Genomic DNA, 19,479 nt, shown 5'->3' with positions numbered 1-19,479 from the left:
TCATCAAGTGTCATCCTTTTAACCATACAAGAGCTTCTACAACCACATGGCATCATTCAAGTAAGGGTTTTCATCCTCTAGCCTCTTTCCTTTCCACCTATCATGCTCTAGGCATCGTCCTAGATAGGGTGTGTTACTCTCCCTACCATTTTTCATACTTTGGACCTCCAATGTGCAAGGGGATTCCTCCTTTTGGTTGTTTATGACCCCCCTTACCATAAATCATGTTCTAGGCTCCTAATGTGATAGGAGGCTCCTATTCTAGGGATCCCTTCCTCATATTATTCACCAATGGGATCCAGAGCCTTAGCTTCAACATAGGAACAAGGCTCTCCCTCAGTGATGCAACAAAAGGTAATGTAATCATAACCCTAGTTCAAATATGTGTCAAGTGTGACCAAGTGAAACTTCATGGTGAGATGTAATTTCAAAAAAACCCAAGAGTCTCTTGCATCCTACAACTACCACTGAACTCCATGAGTCTTCTCCTGTGCTCAGTGTGAAAGAAAAACCCATGAAAAATCTACATGACCCATACATTTTCGAAGGCAACAAACTATATAAGAGTGTAGAGAGATTCTATTATAAAACAATATCACCCCTAAATGGCAATACAATGTCACAAACTAGTGAAGGTGGAATCCAACAAGATTTTGGTGAAAATATCTACAAGTTGATCAATTGAAGGAACAAAATATCTACAAACTTCCTCTTGTATCTTTCCAAAACAGATCCCTGTCAAATATAAAATATCTCAAAGATTTCAGCTAAACAAACCTTGCTTTGGATTTTGTTAGATCAGCGAGAGCTTTGTGATGTTGCAAAACAAATACCACATCTTTGTGATGTTGTGATTTTGTTACATTCATGCATGCCCTCCCCTCGATGGGTAACTGTGCCTTCCTAATTGAAGACAATACATTCATACATGTGCTTCATCCAGTGATCCTACTAAACTATTGCGCCTCCATTAGAGGATCTCTTATGTGCCCTCTACTAAAGATCGACTTTCCTCTGTACAAGTTAGAATGTATTTGTTGAAGGATGATGTTGTTGTCGAAGGAGAACAACTACTGAGAAATAGGTAAAATCTAAGACTACCTCCACTCTTGTATCAAATAAAAGTAAAATTGTTGTCAAATTAAGCAATATTGTTAAGCAATTTTCTCTTTGTATATTCAGCAAGCCAAAAATGAAAAATATTATATCATATGTGGGTACATGGAGCAGTTAGAAATCAGTCTACTGTCGTAGACTGAAATGGAGTACAACCCTTTTACAAGGCCTATGGTACCAAGTGCAACATCTAATCTTCTTCTGGAAAAAAACTAAAAGAGCTTTATTTCACTTTGAATTTCAAATGCTTGTTAAATGATCAAGTGGTAGTTGCAAAGAACAACTCAAACTGGGTGATATCAAAACAAAATAATTTAGTATTTCCAAGAAAAAATAAAATTACTGATGTATCTCTGGATTCCATGAAAACAAAGCAATTTGATGTATTGAAATGATATTAGGAGATTAGTAAACAGGATCAAATTAAGTGATGTTATGGCCATACCATTGTATCCATTTATGCTTCGAGCGAAGAGACTCAGCAACACCAAGAACATCGAGTGCCCTCCAAGAAAATGTAGTCCTTGTGGTTTGTAGAGAGTCTTCACACTCTAACATCGGGCTCTTCAAACCATCTCTGCACAAGGTCATTACAAATGTAAAAAATCAGCAAGACACAAATTTGGTAGTAAATATGACCAAAAGAAGAACTAGTGCAAACAATTTTCACAATCCTGTTTTTTGAAACCAACATTATAATCTCCTTAGCATTATGATCAGCTGTCAGTGTTCTTCCCAAGTCAGCAAACTCAGCTCCGCCTTGAAAAAGTGTAATTGCATAAAAGGAATGTCGGTCTCATGCCAATAGGTCTCCTATGATGAATGCGCAGGAACCTAGTACATAGACCATTTTTCTCTTCGCTTAGCTACCTAGGGCTTATTTCCCTTTCCAAATATCAATAATTCTTTTCCAAGAAAACATAAAATAAGAATAATATTTTACTATATTCTAAAAGGTGAAGATGTTAAAATCATGCCACAAAGTGAAAGGAAATCAAATATCTTTCCTCAAACCACCAAATGTATAAAGAAAACAACAATAATTATAAAAATAAAACTACATCTGTCGATCTATGCATGAAATGAGTCAAGTGACTAAAAAAATATGACCAAAATAAACCAAAAATTTCAAACTTGACAAAATCCTCTAAACAAGCAGCAAACAAACTGCTAAAATTTTCTAAGATATTAGAGCTAGACATCAACGCAATTTCATGTACTTGAATAAGCCCATTGTTGCTTAGCGTTAGACTTCTTAAATTAGTTATTTATCATTTAATACTAGGACACTGTCTATGTGAAAAGAAATAGGTCCCAGCTTCATCAAATCTGACTTTATTTCAAATCAAAGATCAAATCCAAAGGACACTAACTCGTTACTCTTGGATGGTGCTAATGTTAAATACACAAAATAAAAAAAAATAAAGATATGATAAAAAAGTAGACCTGCAAGATTATATTGGTCGAGTGTGACAGGGACACAAATAACTGAGACTAGAGAGATTTATAGAAGGCAGTAGTTACTATTGTGTGATTAGTGGTATGGTGGAGAGACCTACCAAGAAGGGACGTTGGTCTCAGAAAAGTATAGTAGGGAGATCCATAGAGAATTTATGTAAAAGGAAGATGAGAAGTGTCGTCTTCAAGTTGGTTTATGTTATGGTAGAATTTTGTTGGTGATAAGTGGTAACAAAACACTTACATCAATAGGTAAAAAGTAAATTCGGGGCATGAGTTGGACTGACTCATGTTATCTCATCCCTTAATGGTCCTAAGGACATGTGGGGACCTGAACAACTTAGTACCTAAAAGACTTGAAAACATGGCTGACAAATCACTGACAAGAAATGGCTAGCAAATGACTTGAAAGTCTTGTTAAATTTGTTATTTATCATTTAATAATAGTCAGACACTATCTATGTGAAAAGAAATAGGTGCCAACCTCACCAAATCTAGCTTTATTTCCTGTCACAGATAAGAAACAAACAATGTAATGATTAAATATGAAACATCAATCTTAAAATAAAACACATCAAAATAATGTTGCTGCAATGTTACAATGAAAAATACAAATATAGAACCTATTTTTACCTGAAGTTGACATATAGTAATTTTGCATGATCAATGGAACATGTATACCAAAGTAAGAGTCCTAGGGTATTTCAATTTCCCAGTTCTCATCTTGGTCCTCATTTTCTAAATTGTGAACATGATCTTCTCTAAATGAACTGTCATTATGAGCCTCCAAAACATTATGTTCTATATCAAGTTCATTAGATAGATTTATTATATTGTTTTCTCCCCTTCTATCACAATCTGATTGCCAAAGAGTTAGTGCTCTTTCATATGGAAAACTGTCAATGTCATACTTTGTTACATATAATCTTAAACATGTATCCACATGTTTATCAAGCTTGTTCCTCAACTTTGACTTCAAGAATGATAATGCACTAAACATTCTCTCATCCTCCACTGATCCCAAAATCATGGTTTGACACAAATCTGCTAATTTGAAATATTCTGATATGTTTTCTTGCAGGTATTGGCTAGCACTTAAAGTAGTCCATAATCTTGTTATAGCACCATTTTCATTAGGATTCTCCAAAAAAGGATATTGCTTCCACATTGTTTCAGCAAAGCGTCCACCTTGTTGATACAATTTTGATGAATCTAAAATACCTTCAATTTGTTCTCCATGTATCCAAACTTTCTTGCAAAAATGGTCTACTAAACATTTTAATCTTTTTTGAAAATCAGCTTTTAAAGTTCTTCGACATTGACAATTGTTCCAAGATTGAGGGTATACCACACACATGGCCTCCAACAATTCATCTCGAGGAAATCGTTCTCTTATCTCTAATGATAGTGATCTTGCAATTTCTATCAAATTTTGTCTCACTGAAATCACAATATTATCAAATTGGTCTCTTGACACGGGGCAATCTTTGGTGATTCGTCCTGTCTTACTAATATAATGAAAGGGAACCATATACCCACGCACTACGATACATAGTATCCCTTTTTCATCAAAGGTCAAAAATTTTTCAGTATTTTCTATATTGATGATCTCAGTCCAACTTTTAAACTCTGGACCAGTAAAAGAGTCTGGCATCATATACAAATTATCCAATGCGAGACATGCTGACTTTCTTGCATTTGTGTATTCCGCAATATACATTGTGCGATTCTGAGACATTTTCACGAGGACATTCATTTCATGTAGCATAGGAACAATTCCAGCCAATGTCAATAATGTCTCTATATTAGTTAGTTGAGAAAGAAGATCTTGAGCTTTGTCTACATTATAGCAATTTTCATACATCAACCCTACCAAAGATTTTAACTCACTAAATAGTCTTTGAGCTGGTCCATTTAATGAGATCCATCTTGTATCAACATCTTTCAGTAGTTTTTTTCCATCCGTAATACCATCTGCAAATCGTTGAAACTCTAAATATCGTTTGGGACTACGAGAAAAGTATGCATGAGTCTCACGTACAAGATCTTCAACTTTTGAAACTGATGGAAACTTGCTTACTATTTTAAATGCAAGATTCATCCTATGAGCCATACAATGAATACTAATCATATATGGTGAAGCTGATAGGTGTAGCCTAACTCAAAGGCCATTCCTTTGTCCTTGCATTACCGCTGCTCCATCTTCTCCAACACATACCAACTTTTTTGCAATCATTAATTCATCCATACCACTTTCCTTCAATCCATTAAGAACAAGTTCATAAATATTTTCAGCTGTAGAAGTCTCTCTCATATTATTAATCCCAAGTAGATAGGAATGTCTAATATGGTCATTAACCATATAAATGCTCATGCAAATCCATGAAGTATTATCTATAGCTGTAACCTCATCTAAAGACAATGCCAAAAACCTAGCATTTGCAATCTTCTCTTTCAAATCATCCTTTTCTACTTGAGCTAGATATCCTGCCCATCCCCAACCACTAGTTACAGACCAATGAGAAGATGGAAAGTTTGGCACTTGAAGAAAAGATAGTAATTTCATGTGATCTGGATAATCTGTCATAGGACGACCTTTAGATAAGATGTGAAATACAGTGCTCAATTGTATCGTCTTGGATAACAAATTTCTTTCCATCGTCTTTTCAAATAGAGATATGATGGTTCCTCCGTCCGCCTCAAGTTTCCTCTTACATAATAAATATTTTTTATATTCTTCTGCATATTCAACATGTCGAAATTCCTCGGAAGATTTCCATCTAACAATAGATTTCTCTTTACCATTTACAATTTTCTTTTCATACACCTTTCCTGCATGCTTTTGTACTGTATCTAGCTTCATCTGAAATTTCACTTCCTTTTGAGTTTTCCAACTACACGCAATACATCTAACTTGTCGTAAAAGCTCTTTCTCATTTGTAGGAGGTATTTATTCAATAAATGGAAAACTTGAGACCCAATTTTCTTGGAATCATCTTCCTATGGCCCACTGGCCTCTTTTCCTTTTCCGCGAATGGATTGTGTCACTTTCCAAGGAAAAATCTTTAACATTTTCATCACTAATTTCTGTTGAAACTGCATTTATCTCACCCTGACCATTTGAGGAACCTATTTCTTCATCCATCGTATCGATATCAAATGCATTTCCACAAGAATTAACCTCTCTCTCAGTAACAGATTGTTCAAAGGAGCTTGAATCATGAAGAGAATGTGTATTTTTGGATGGAGCCTTTTGAAAGTATGATAATACATCTGTTTGCCTTAATGGTTTCTTCCCATGATTATCTTTTGACATCTCACTAAATATTCCACAAGTAAAATTTCCAATCGATCTGCAAACCTGCATGAACAGTTTTCAAGCGTTGAGATATGCTTCATATAAATTCACTTGTTCATAGAAAATAGAATTATACTTTGCAAAATAACTGTTGAGTCAACATTGAAAGAACATATATCAGAAATTGAATTTTGAGGCAAAATGGAATTTCACAAAAATTATTTAACAATGATAATGGGAAACTATTAAATTTTAAGACATAAAATATAATAATTCATTTGTATAACATTGAAACAACATCACTTTCTTTGAATTATTCCTAATTTCCTACAGAAGTTGGTTGACAGGATTCAGGACCTGGTCCCCTCCTCCCAAGCCAGCTTACAGTATGTCTACCATGCCCAAAACTCAAAAGCTAATGCTAAGCCAAATGAAAGGGTATTGCTACCTGAGGAAGAAATTTGAACAACCAGAAATCTAAGTATGGAAAGGGTAGAGCCTCCATCCCTAGCATGTGAAAAATAAATGGTTAAAATATAATAAGATGGAAAGCTTAATTTGGAAGTCTTGACAGGGTCAAGGAAATCCACTATTACTTCCACATCAAGAGGTTTGTTTAGAGAAAAGCTCATCTACTGAAAGTCAGGGCTTCTTTCTGACCAATCACTAGCCTTAGGAAGATGAGACTTCAAGAGAAAAAATCAAGTCTGAAGATGTATGAGTTGATGAATGTCATTGCTCAGTTGGCTTGGCATTCTCTGTTTTATAAATCAAACAGTGTAAGCAGAACTATTTTGAGGAGTGCAGAAGGTTTAAGCATGTCTAGTTCCAGTTTTTCCATTTTGCAGCATTCTCAGAAATTTTATAGTCTGGAGTATCAAAGAAAGTTATCTCAGGAATGTTCTCAACTATGATCAAAAGTCTAAAGACCTACCTGTTTTTACTGACATCTAAGTGACAACAATTTTCTCATGTAATTCTTCTTAAAGCCAAATTTTTCAAGGGGTTGTGCTCCAAGTGGGCTATTAGAGCCTGCCAACCCACAACTTCAATGACCAAAATATTCTAGGAAATACAGTTAGTACAAAAGAAATATATTTTATAGATATAGTATCATCGTTCAATACCTGCCAACAAAAAAATTTAAGCCTGACCAACTTGTAGGATGCTGCAAGTCAAGACTCAGATTGAAAGGTTGTCCTACCTTTATTACAAAGTTCTATCTAATTTTGTAGCATAAGATATAAGGCTGAGAAACAATGTAGATAAGGCAAGATAATTTTATTTAAGTCTAAATAAAGCCTGACAGATAGGTAAATGGGACTACAAAGTACAACTAGTGATGCTAATATGTAGGGGAACCCTTATATGGTCTGGTTAAGAATTTAGAAAAATATTCAAATTCTACCCGGACTGTGGTAGGTATCCTAGGTTTATATCCTCAGTTAAATTTCAATATCTTTTTTCTAAACACAACTTAGTTTTGACTTAGTCTTTGATTTTCCATATGCTTCTCTACCAGCATACTGGCTCCCCTTGTGTTTTCTCTGTGAGCACTACTTTGTAACCAAGCTTTGCTGTGTAGCCGACTGAATCAAGGTTGTTAGACCAATTTAATTCATCCTCCTTATCTCTAATTTTGATTGTACTTAGTTGCAATATGTTAAGTTGTTAACATAGCCAACTCGATTGTCAAACGAATATCCTTCCAAACCTGTTGACCTTGATGATATCTAGTGTTGTTTCTGCATGGTGGTCAAATTTGGATCCACAATATCAGCTTGATTGTGTGCCATTGTTATGCAGAGTCTCAATAGTTTCTTCATTAATCTCCTGGAGCCTTTTAAACCTCACCTAGGGATCTTCACCTATTCTCACTTTCTCTCCATTTCCTATTCTCCACATTGTACTTAGTTGTAATATGTTAACATAGCCATCTCGATTGTCCTTTGAACCTCCTTCCAAGCCTGTTGACCTTGCAAATTTCCAGTGTTGTTTCTATATGGTGATTCAATTTTGGACATAACATCAGCTTGAGTGAGTATGCCATTGCCAAGGTCTTGATAGTTTCTTCATTAATCTTGTGGAGCTAGGTGCCTTCACCTATTTTCACATTCAATCCATTTCTTATTCTCCACATTGCCAATTGCCCAGCAGAGGAAAAGATTGAAAAAGAGCCTTTTAACCATTGAGACATTTGTAATAATTTTATTTGGAAGTCTAATCCATTCCTCCAAATATCATAGGTCCACATATTTTTGCCCTGTGACTTGATGTCACAAACTTGCCCCTGTATTACTTTCCATATGCTCTTGGAAACTATAGCCTTGCCATAATAGTGTGTATTTTTTTAAACTCTCAAACTACAGCCTTGCCTTATTTTGGAAACTACAGCCTTGCCTTATTTTGGTTTAGCTATTTCTTTCCATTTTATGAGGGAGCATCCTTGATTTTAATTATGTAGCTTACACACACGTAAGCTATAAATGATAAAATTGAATTTTATTAGGACAATAAGTAATATAACTTTAGATCGTTGAAAGTTGCAGTTTGAGTAATGAAGGCATTTCATCCATTGATGAATGAAGGAATTCCTCCATTGGTTGTTGGAGTATATGTGATTTGATTCATAGTTCTTTTGATGTTTTAAGCCCACAAACTAAGGTTCATCATCAGGACTTTAGTGTCAAGATATTTCATCTTTCCTCGGTATATATATTTACATGCTCCCTTAATTTGTTAATGAACTAATTTTGTTAATGAAAGATCAGGCCAAGCAGTTAGACCGGATTTTAATCAAAGTCAGATATACAGCCAAGCAACCATCAAGAACCTTGCTGATATCTAGTGTTGTTTCTGTATGGTGGTCAAATTTGGATCCACAATATCAGCTTGAGTGTGTGCCATTGTTATGCAGGGTCTCAATAGTTTCTTCATTAATCTCCTGGAGCCTTTTAAACCTCACCTAGGGATCTTCACCTATTCTCACTTTCTCTCCATTTACTATTCTCCACATTGTACTTAGTTGTAATATGTTAACATAGCCATCTCGATTGTCCTTTGAACCTCCTTCCAAGCCTGTTGACCTTGCAAATTTCCAGTGTTGTTTCTATATGGTGATCAATTTTGGACATAACATCAGCTTGAGTGAGTATGCCATTGCCAGGGTCTTGATAGTTTCTTCATTAATCTTGTGGAGCTAGGTGTCTTCACCTATTTTCACATTCAATCCATTTCCTATTCTCCACATTGCCAATTGCCCAGCAGAGGAAAAGATTGAACAAAAGCCTTTTAACCATTGAGACATTTGTAATAATTTTATTTGGAAGTCTAATCCATTCCTCCAAAGATCATAGGTCCACATATTTTTTCCCTATGACTTGATGCCACAAACTTTCCCCTGTATTACTTTCCATATGCTCTTGGAAACTACAACCTTGCCATAATAGTGTGTATTTTTTTAAACTCTCAACCTTCTGTTGGTTTGGCTATTTCTTTCCATTTTATGAGGGGGCGTCCTTGATTTTAATTATGTAACTTACACACACGTAAGCTATAAATGACAAACTTGAATTTTATTAGGACAATAAGTAATATAACTTTAGATCATTGAAAGTTGCAGTTTGAGTAATGAAGGCATTTCATCCATTGATGAATGAAGGCATTCCTCCATTGGTTGTTGGAGTATATGTGATTTGGTTCATAGTTCTTTTGATGTTTTAAGCCCACAAACTAAGGTTCATCATCAGGACTTTAGTGTCAAGATATTTCATCTTTCCTCGGTATATATATTTACATGCTTCCTTAATTTGTTAATGAACTAATTGTATAACTGGCTGAACATGAATTATAATAGACTTTTGTCATCATTATTAAGCCACAGTAAAAGGGGTAAGCTGATTATGCTTGTCATGATATAAAAGATTCTAAGATAGTAAGATGAAAGTGTGAGAACCCAACCTACAACCTAGACTACTGAGCACAGGGAAAAACTTCAGTTGTTGCTTTGCACTTCATTATTCCTAAGAGATGAAAGCCAACTACAAGTCTACAACTAATCTTTAATCCATCATCTTGCTAAAGACAACTTGTATTATTGTCTATTTTGATGGCCTCTTTGATCCTTCTTTCATAGTAGTTGTTCCATCAACTAGTGAATGTGTGAACATCTTTGAACCAAAAAAGCCCAGCAATAATTTGTCTGTATCGTATGTAGATCCACTAAACAATGGCTTCATGCATGGTTCTGAAGGACATAATCCAGGGCGTGGTTTCACAGCTACTGAAGCTAGCCTGTCCATTGTGTCATACCTGAATGACAATACCTACAAAGGTACAAACACATTACCCTATCAGAATCCTCAAGAGGTGGCTTCAAACTATGGTTACAACTCAAATCCAAATGATTAGGAAAGATCAGGCCAAGCAGTTAGACCAGATTTTAATCAAAGTCAGATATACAACCAAGCAACCCATCAAGAACCTTGCTGATATCTAGTGTTGTTTCTGCATGGTGGTCGAATTTGGATCCACAATATCAGCTTGATTGTGTGCCATTGTTATGCAGGGTCTCAATAGTTTCTTCATTAATCTCCTGGAGCCTTTTAAACCTCACCTAGGGATCTTCACCTATTCTCACTTTCTCTCCATTTCCTATTCTCCACATTGTACTTAGTTGTAATATGTTAACATAGCCATCTCGATTTTCCTTTGAACCTCCTTCCAAGCCTGTTGACCTTGCAAATTTCCAGTGTTGTTTCTATATGGTGATCAATTTTGGTCATAACATCAGCTTGAGTGAGTATGCCATTGCCAGGGTCTTGATAGTTTCTTCATTAATCTTGTGGAGCTAGGTGTCTTCACCTATTTTCACATTCAATCCATTCCCTATTCTCCACATTGCCAATTGCCCAGCAAAGGAAAAGATTGAACAAGAACCTTTTAACCATTGAGACATTTGTAATAATTTTATTTGGAAGTCTAATCCATTCCTCCAAAGATCATAGGTCCACATATTTTTTCCCTATGACTTGATGCCACAAACTTGACCCTGTATTACTTTCCATATGCTCTTGGAAACTACAGCCTTGCCATAATAGTGTGTATTTTTTTAAACTCTCAACCTTCTTTTGGTTTGGCTATTTCTTTCCATTTTATGTGGGAGCATCCTTGATTTTAATTATGTAACTTACACACACGTAAGCTATAAATGATAAACTTGAATTTTATTAGGACAATAAGTAATATAACTTTAGATCGTTGAAAGTTGCAGTTTGAGTAATGAAGGCATTTCATCCATTGATGAATGAAGCACTAACGAAGGTGCAGAACAGTTTATAGGCCAAAAACCTAACAGGATCAATCCCAGCTTTCAAGCAGCAATACTGCCTATAACTTCAACAATTATATTTTCTAATAGTGCGGCAATACAATAAAGTATTTCCTGGTTTGTTGTGCATTACAAGTACCATGTAGGTACAACAGCCGTGAAATCAGATACATTATGGAAAAACGACCAAAGGCAATCTCTCAGATTTCTCTAACACTGTAGTGTTGATGAAATTCCACTGCTTCAAAGTGCTTACAAGTATTGTCAAACGGCAGTACATTCTAAATTTACTCATATTACACTTGAGAACTAGAACACATACCGATTGAGAAGAGAGCTGTTGCCGCTTCAAGTACCTCAAGCTCAAACTAGTCTATTGTTCTTTCTTGCATCAAAAGAACTGAGTACAATAAGAAACAAGTTCCATGAGTATAAAATCAACAAATACAAATGAATATTACATTTTTTATCATCACCCAACGAACAAGAACCAAACAAAACTCAAGTCTAAGGGAAGGTTTATCAACTTGATGTCGAAAGAAGTACCATGAACAGGTATACCCCATCTTCCGAAAAGAAATTGCAATCCCTGAGAAAAGAAATCATCTTATTGTCTACCACAGTACAGACTATCGACATCTGAGACAAAAATTCATTCCCAAGTAGTCCAAAGCACCTCATAGCAGTTTCTCTATTACAAATCAGACAATATTAATACAACAGATTTCTTGCCTCGAAAACTTTTCAAAAGGTCTATACAAAACTTGAACTACAGTCTATACAGACACTGTGTTCAATCCAGATTTTGATTACAAACACCATTGAGGCCATACGGTATCTCCAATTTTTCACATCATTGAGGTCATCAGTATCTCCAGTTTCAAACAACATTCAGGCCACATTTTCTTCAAAGTGCTTACAAGTATTGTCAAACGGCAGTACATTCTAAATTTACTCATATTACACTTGAGAACTAGAACACATACCGCTTGAGAAGAGAGTTGTTGCCGCTTCAAGTACCTCAAGTGTAATATGAGTAAAGTTAGGCCTAAGCACCTTTATTATTGAGATTGAGTGCTTTCAAATACCAGGAGACAGGTGTGTGTGTTGACTTCAAGTTTGGCCTGGGAGAATTATTACATACTTTAAGTAGATTCTGTGAGGTTTCAAGGCACAGTGGGAACAAATCTTCAACTAAGGAGGTTGAGAACTGTCTAGTGACCTAGAACAACTAAGTGGGTTATGCGAAGATATTTATTAAGGGTGGTTGTGTTGAAGGTAGTAGGGAGGTTTAGAACGCAAGACAGGGGCGAGTATAGTCACTGTGAGAAAGAACTTGTGGAAAATCTGGGAAAATCAAGATTGTTTGTTATGTCAAAGGTCAAAGGAATAGAGCAATTGACTAGTGGGTCATAACGTAAGGTTCCACAGTTAAGGCTGCTAGAAAAAGGGACCGGAAGAGCCAAAAATGGGAAGGTGAATGAATGAGATGGACTACGTTGAATGATGGAAATATGAGAGTAGCCAAAAGGTATGCATTAAGTGGTACTAGAGCAATATTGATGCTCTTGGGGATTGACAAGTGATTGAGGAGGTTTCTGCAGTGAACCAAAAAGATTTATAAGATTGCTCGTGAAGAAGAGACATCAAATTTGAGACAAAGAAACCAAGAAAATTTTGGGCAAGAGGAACCTAAGAAAAAAATTGAGGAGAGAAAGAGTTTGAGAACGAAATACAGGATTGGAGCATATTAAAGAAGTACCAACCAAGTGTAGAGCTAGGAAGAACTGAGATATTGAGACCTCAGAGGTTAAGGAACTAGTAGGTAACTGGTTTGTATTTTTTTTAAATGTATACAAGGAGTTAATCCTTACAGTGGTAATAGTAGAAGGAGTGGTAACAGAGGACCAATAAAGTTCTTAAAGTGTATGGCAAGAAACTTACGACAAATAGGCTACAAAACAAAACATAGAAGGTTTCTAGCTGAGGTCCTCAAAGAGAAGAGGCAAGTGGAGTTCTCAAAAGGTGAGAAAAGTGTAGAAGCCATAGAAGACCAGAGCATGCTCAAGTGGGTTCCAGAGGAGGGAACCAGAGGAATACCAAAAGCCTAGGTTGAGGTGTAGTGGGTGAGATATTGGGTAACAAGTGATGGAGAAGAATTGTTAAAGGGGCTTGAGTGTAGCTCACAATGAGCAAGAGAAAGCTCACAAGAAAGGAGGAAAGAAGATGGATACTGATGGACATAATTCAAAGAGAGGCCATAACAAAAGGGAGAAGCATGCCAAGGAAAATGGCATGATTAAAGAAGAAATTGAAAAGGAGATTTATGAGTTGAAGGAGAGATTCAACATAGTCAAAATGAGGCTTGAAAGAGAATACCAAAGGTAGAGATGGGACCTAAGGAAGAAGGCCAAATTACTTGTCAGAAAAAATATTTTAAGAGGAAGCCCCCTAAAGCTAGAAAGCTAGGGAGGAAGATGAAGCACCTGTTGAGCCTAAAGTTGAATTAGTTCACTATTTTGAACCAGAGCAGGGAATAGTCCTTGATGATGAGGAAGATGTTGAAGAGAGACTATCAGAGAGTCTCATGGACTGCATAAAGAGTTCAAATCAACATATGGATTTGTTGATAGAAGATACGGTGGAAAAAGCATCATAACAGTAGAGGGAGCTACACAAAGAGGATGTCGATGAGACAATAAATGAAAGTCTCATGGGAGGTTAGCTAGAAGTGCTCATAACATATATACCATATGGGGCTAAAGAGCTTGATGATTATGATACTGATGCTATGTGTATAGATGCTGATGATAAGGATTTTCGAGAGGGACAATCATTCATAGTTGTCATAAGAATAGAAGAAAGAGAAGGAGTACCTTCCTAAAGCATGGAAGGAAGACAAAATTTGATGTTGGAGGCATCAGAAGAGGCCAGGTAACCTTTTATTTTTAAAATTGGTGAATTTTATGTGAATGCATGCTTTGCATGTGAGGAGAATGGACAACTGGTCCAAAAGGAGAACGAGAGCACTAAATTGATCCAAGAAATCCAAATTGAGGTAGTAGATGCTAGACAATCCTCAAGGAAGGATGAGTTTCCAAAAGGAAAAAACAATGCATAATGAAGCCAAGATAACCTTGCAAGAAATTTTTAGAAGTGACCATGGATCCTAGCAGCCATGTGAAAGATGGATAACAAAACCAAGTTTATGTTAAGACAAGGAAGGAGGCAAAATTATCCCTCAAATGTCATTAAGGAGGAGGCCTTGAACAATCAAAGAATGCATCTATAAGAGAGAAATTGTAGAAGAGGGGATGAACAACATCATGATGCAATGTTCTTTAGAGATCGGTTGATCAATCCAAGGTTTAAGGATTGGCTTGAGTAACATTGTTCAAAGAATGCAATCAATAAGACAAAGGTGTCGAGCTTATTGCTGCAACTGGAGAGCTTGGTTCAACAACAAGAATTATGAATGTTGGCACCCAAGGTATAGTACAATTAACCACAAAGAGAGACTCATTTGTCATGTGAAGTCCTTGAGATGAAGACTACAATTGTGGAGGAGATTGTATTCTAGTATGATGGCAAAGGATAACCAAATGAAGAGGAGAAGGGAGAAGGATTATCTCTCATCGGGCAACGATGGTGGAGGTAGCCAAGTTTTTTGAACACATTAGAGTTGTTGTTGGATGATGAAATGACAACTAAGGTAGTACATTCTAAATTTACTCATATTACACTTGAGAACTAGAACACATACCGCTTGAGAAGAGAGCTGTTGCCGCTTCAAGTACCTCTTATGAAAACTTTTCAAAAGGTCTATACAAAACTTGAACTACAGTCTATACAGACACTGTGTTCAATCCAGATTTTGATTACAAACACCATTGAGGCCATACGGTATCTCCAATTTTTCACATCATTGAGGTCATCAATATCTCCAGTTTCAAACAACATTCAGACCACATTTGCTTCAAAGTGCTTACAAGTATTGTCAAACGGCAGTACATTCTAAATTTACTCATATTACACTTGAGAACTAGAACACATACCGCTTGAGAAGAGAGCTGCTGCCGCTTCAAGTACCTCAAGCTCAAACTAGTCTATTGTTCTTTCTTTCGTCAAAAGAACTGAGTACAATAAGAAACAAGTTCCATGAGTATAAAATCAACAAATACGAATGAATATTACATTTTTTATCATCACCCAACGAACAAGAACCAAACAAAACTCAAGTCTAAGGGAAGGTTTATCAACTTGATGTCGAAAGAAGTACCATGAACAGGTATACCCCATCTTCCGGAAAGCAATTGCAATCCCTAAGAAAAGAAATCATATTATTGTCTACCACAGTACAGACTATCGACATCTGAGACAAAAATTCATTCCCAAGTAGTCCAAAGCACCTCATAGCAGTTTCTCTATTACAAATCAGACAATATTAATACAACAAATTTCTTGCCTCGAAAACTTTTCAAAAGGTCTATACAAAACTTGAACTACAGTCTATACAGACACTGTGTTCAATCCAGATTTTGATTACAAACACCATTGAGGCCATACGGTATCTCCAATTTTTCACATCATTGAGGTCATCAGTATCTCCAGTTTCAAACAGCATTCAGGCCACATTTGATATAAATAATGCTAACTGACCCATGACTCAGGCAAGAAAACACCCAATTCCCCCACTCAACCCTATGAACCAGCCCATACTTGGCAACATGACTATAACGCTCCCTCTCACCATAAAAGACATTTGAGACCATTGTACGGAGATCAAGCTGAATGAAAAATATGAACAATACAACAATCATTGCCTAGATCTTTCCAATGCGAACAATACATGGGAATCAGAAGCAGGAATTTGCCTTCTCCATCACAATATTCATCTTGGGATACTAGCAGACTGCAAACATCCAAATGTTGTAATATTTAGGGTAAGTACTGTTAACTTTCCAGCTCAACAACACAACAAAAGGGAGGACACAGACAATCATAAAAAGAGTAAGCAGATCACGGCTACTTATCCCATGCTTGAATATCAGCAGAGTTAATATACCTTTTACACGAACATGAGAATATCAGCTTGAGAAACTACAAGATACTGCCAAATTCCTCCGCAACTCCTGCCTCAGTTTCTTACTTTACAGCATTAAAAATGTAGCAATGCATAAGTCTTAAAGACCATAAAGTTGACAAAGATTCAAACATACAATCACACATCCAAACTGAATGAATCAAAACAACATTACATGCAAGCAAAATTTTGAAGCCTGTGCACAACACGACCTTTTGATGAAAGATGCTACTTAATCAACATAAACAAGTCCAGGCATTCTTCAAGGAAAGCCACAAACAAAGTTACAAGGAAAAGGAAAATTCAACTCATTCAACAGTCATCTCCTTTATAAAAGACCTCTACATCAGATAATGAGTTGAACATTTACTCTTGAAAAGAACCTTCTAATGTTAGTTATACTAGACAATCCCAAAATAAAAAATGTGACCAGCAGACAATCAAGATCTGATCAGCAATAATAGTTGTCGTAGAAATATTGGCAAAAGTTCAACTGCCAATATACATGAAATAAATGCCATATATATATGATTTGCATCGACTAAACGCTGTGGAGTAACATGATCTTGGTTGGAAAAAGGAGCATGTAGTGAAAAAGAAAGGTTGGAATATAAATCAGACCATTTAGTAAAGCAAATAAAATGATGTTTGGAACAGCAAAGGGCTATTAACAGCCATTCGCACTTTTTGCTTGGGAAGGGAAATCAAGAATTCTTCTATTTTTTCCCAGATCCACCTACTGGAAGATCCAGGCTCCATGTTTCCATAAGTCCAGATGCTGTATGTTTCCCATATACTTTAAGGGCCCTACAACCCTATCTTTTGCCAATAAAAATAACTACTGCGCCACATTTTAGACAACACAAATCTAATATTTTTTTAGCAGTCTGCATTTCTGGGTTTGTGAGAACAATTTGGAGCCACGGTTATATTTGCTTCCAAACCAATGGAAGCATTCAACGTTCACTGGCAAAGTGATTATCACCCCTGTTCCAACTGCAGAGGCATGAATCCACCTAATTTGGCCTTCCAGAACAACTGATAATCTGTAAAAACAAGACATATGAAGCCAACTTACCCTGATTCAAAAGCCGACTACAAATGGGCAGGACCTGCATAAAGGGGCCTAATTTCTCGCGCTCAGCCAACAATTCGGTCAAGTACCGACTGTTGTTGTTGCTACTGCAGTGGCATGAGCCGTTCAAATCCAAGAAACAATGGATACCGAAACCAGAGAAGAATAAGCGGATTGAAATCTGAAAATGAAAGAATATCCCACCGAAACTGCTGTTGCTAACTAGAACATTTAGATTTGTGAACTAGGATGAAAAAACCTATTTCAAAACCATTTTTATACAGGGACCAGGGAGCCATATACACCAAAACAGCGGGTTGAATCTGTGAAAACAGGGAGCCGCCCTCCATTTGAAAACAAATTAAGCTCCGCCCTCCATTTCAAAACAAATCTAACATCCCATCACCAAATCGACCCTCACAAACCACTCCCGGGACCAAATCGACCCACTCCCAAACCAGAAAACCCAAACTGTAAATCAGAAATGGCGATTTTGCTCTCCCAAACCGGGAGCAAATATCAAAATGGGGCGATTTTGATCAAATACGATTCTGCAAATATCAAAATGGGGCGATTTTGATCAAATACGATTCGGTTAGTTTATCTGCCCTGGGCTAAAATAAAAAAATAAATTAATTTTTAAATAAAATATGGCTAATTATATAAAAAAAAATATTTATTATTTTAATTAAAAATTCGCCCCATTAAAATATAAAAAGCCTTAAATTTCGCCTTTTGGCTATTATTCGCCCCTAAAATTAACCTTGCCTTGGGTACAATAGCTTTTAATTTTCAAGAACTTTTCATGAAATTTTCTATGGAAGGAAAGGAAGTTGAATTAAGGGGTATTGCAGGGAAACCAGGAAAGGTAATCGGCTCTAATGGCATGACAAAGCTTCTAAAAAAGGAGCAAAGAGGTGTAATTGCACAATTATGTTCGCTAGATGTTTCCACATTGGAATCATCTATTTCTCCAAATCTCCAAAAAGTCCTGGACAATCATTCCAAGGTATTTGAGACTCCAAAAGGTCTCCCACCTATGCGTGATCATGATCAGGCTATTCATCTGATTCCAGGAAGTGTTCCTCCAAACATCAGGCCGTACAGATATCCCTATGCCCAAAAAAGTGAAATTGAACGTATGGTTGCAGAAATGCTAGAGGCTGGTATAATTCAACCAAGTCAAAGTTCTTTCTCAGCTCCAGTAGTATTGGTGCACAAGAAGGATGGATCATGGCGCATGTGTCCGGATTATAAGGAGCTCAACAAGCTCACTATTAAAGATAAGTTCCCCATTCCTGTTATTGATGAATTACTGGATGAATTGCATGGATCAATTTACTTCACCAAGTTGGATCTTCGTTCGGGATATCATCAAATCAGAATGAAGATTGAAGACATTCCGAAAACGGCATTTAGAACTCATGAGGGTCATTATGAATTTTTGGTCATGCCTTTTGGCCTTACCAATGCACCTTCAACATTTCAAGGTTTGATGAATTCAATTTTCAAACCATTCCTTAGAAAATTTGTGTTAGTATATTTTGATGATATACTAATCTACAGCAAGTCTTGGAAGGATCATGTTGAACATGTTGACAGGGTGCTAGAACTATTGGAGGAGAAACAATTATATGCAAAAAGATCCAAATGTTTCTTTGGAGTCCAAGAGGTGGAATATTTGGGTCATATTGTATCTCATGAAGGAGTTAAGGTAGACCCTAGCAAAATTAAAGCCATTAAGGAATGGAAAATCCCCACATCCATAAAGCATCTGCGAGGATTTCTTGGGTTGATAGGGTATTATCACAAGTTTGTTAAGAATTATGGGAGAATAGCAACACCTCTAACAAAATTATTGAAGAAAGATTCATTTTCATGGACTCTTGAAGCAACAAAGGCCTTTGAACATCTTAAAGAGGCAATGTGCCAAGCACCGGTCTTAGCTACACCGGACTTCACAAAAACCTTTATTGTGGAATGTGATGCTTCAGGAAATGGAATTGGTGTTGTTCTAATGCAAGATGAAAGACCCATTGCTTTTGAAAGTCGTCCAATCAAGGGAAAGTTTTTAAGCAAAGCTATTTATGAGAAAGAAACATTGGCAATACTCCATGCAC

Source organism: Pinus tabuliformis, chromosome 9, assembly GCF_031772625.1.
Source record: "Pinus tabuliformis cultivar Carrire ecotype Pingquan chromosome 9, CPIR1, whole genome shotgun sequence".
In the NCBI taxonomy this organism is placed as follows: Eukaryota; Viridiplantae; Streptophyta; class Pinopsida; order Pinales; family Pinaceae; genus Pinus; species Pinus tabuliformis.
Note: the sequence above shows the minus strand (reverse complement) of the source record.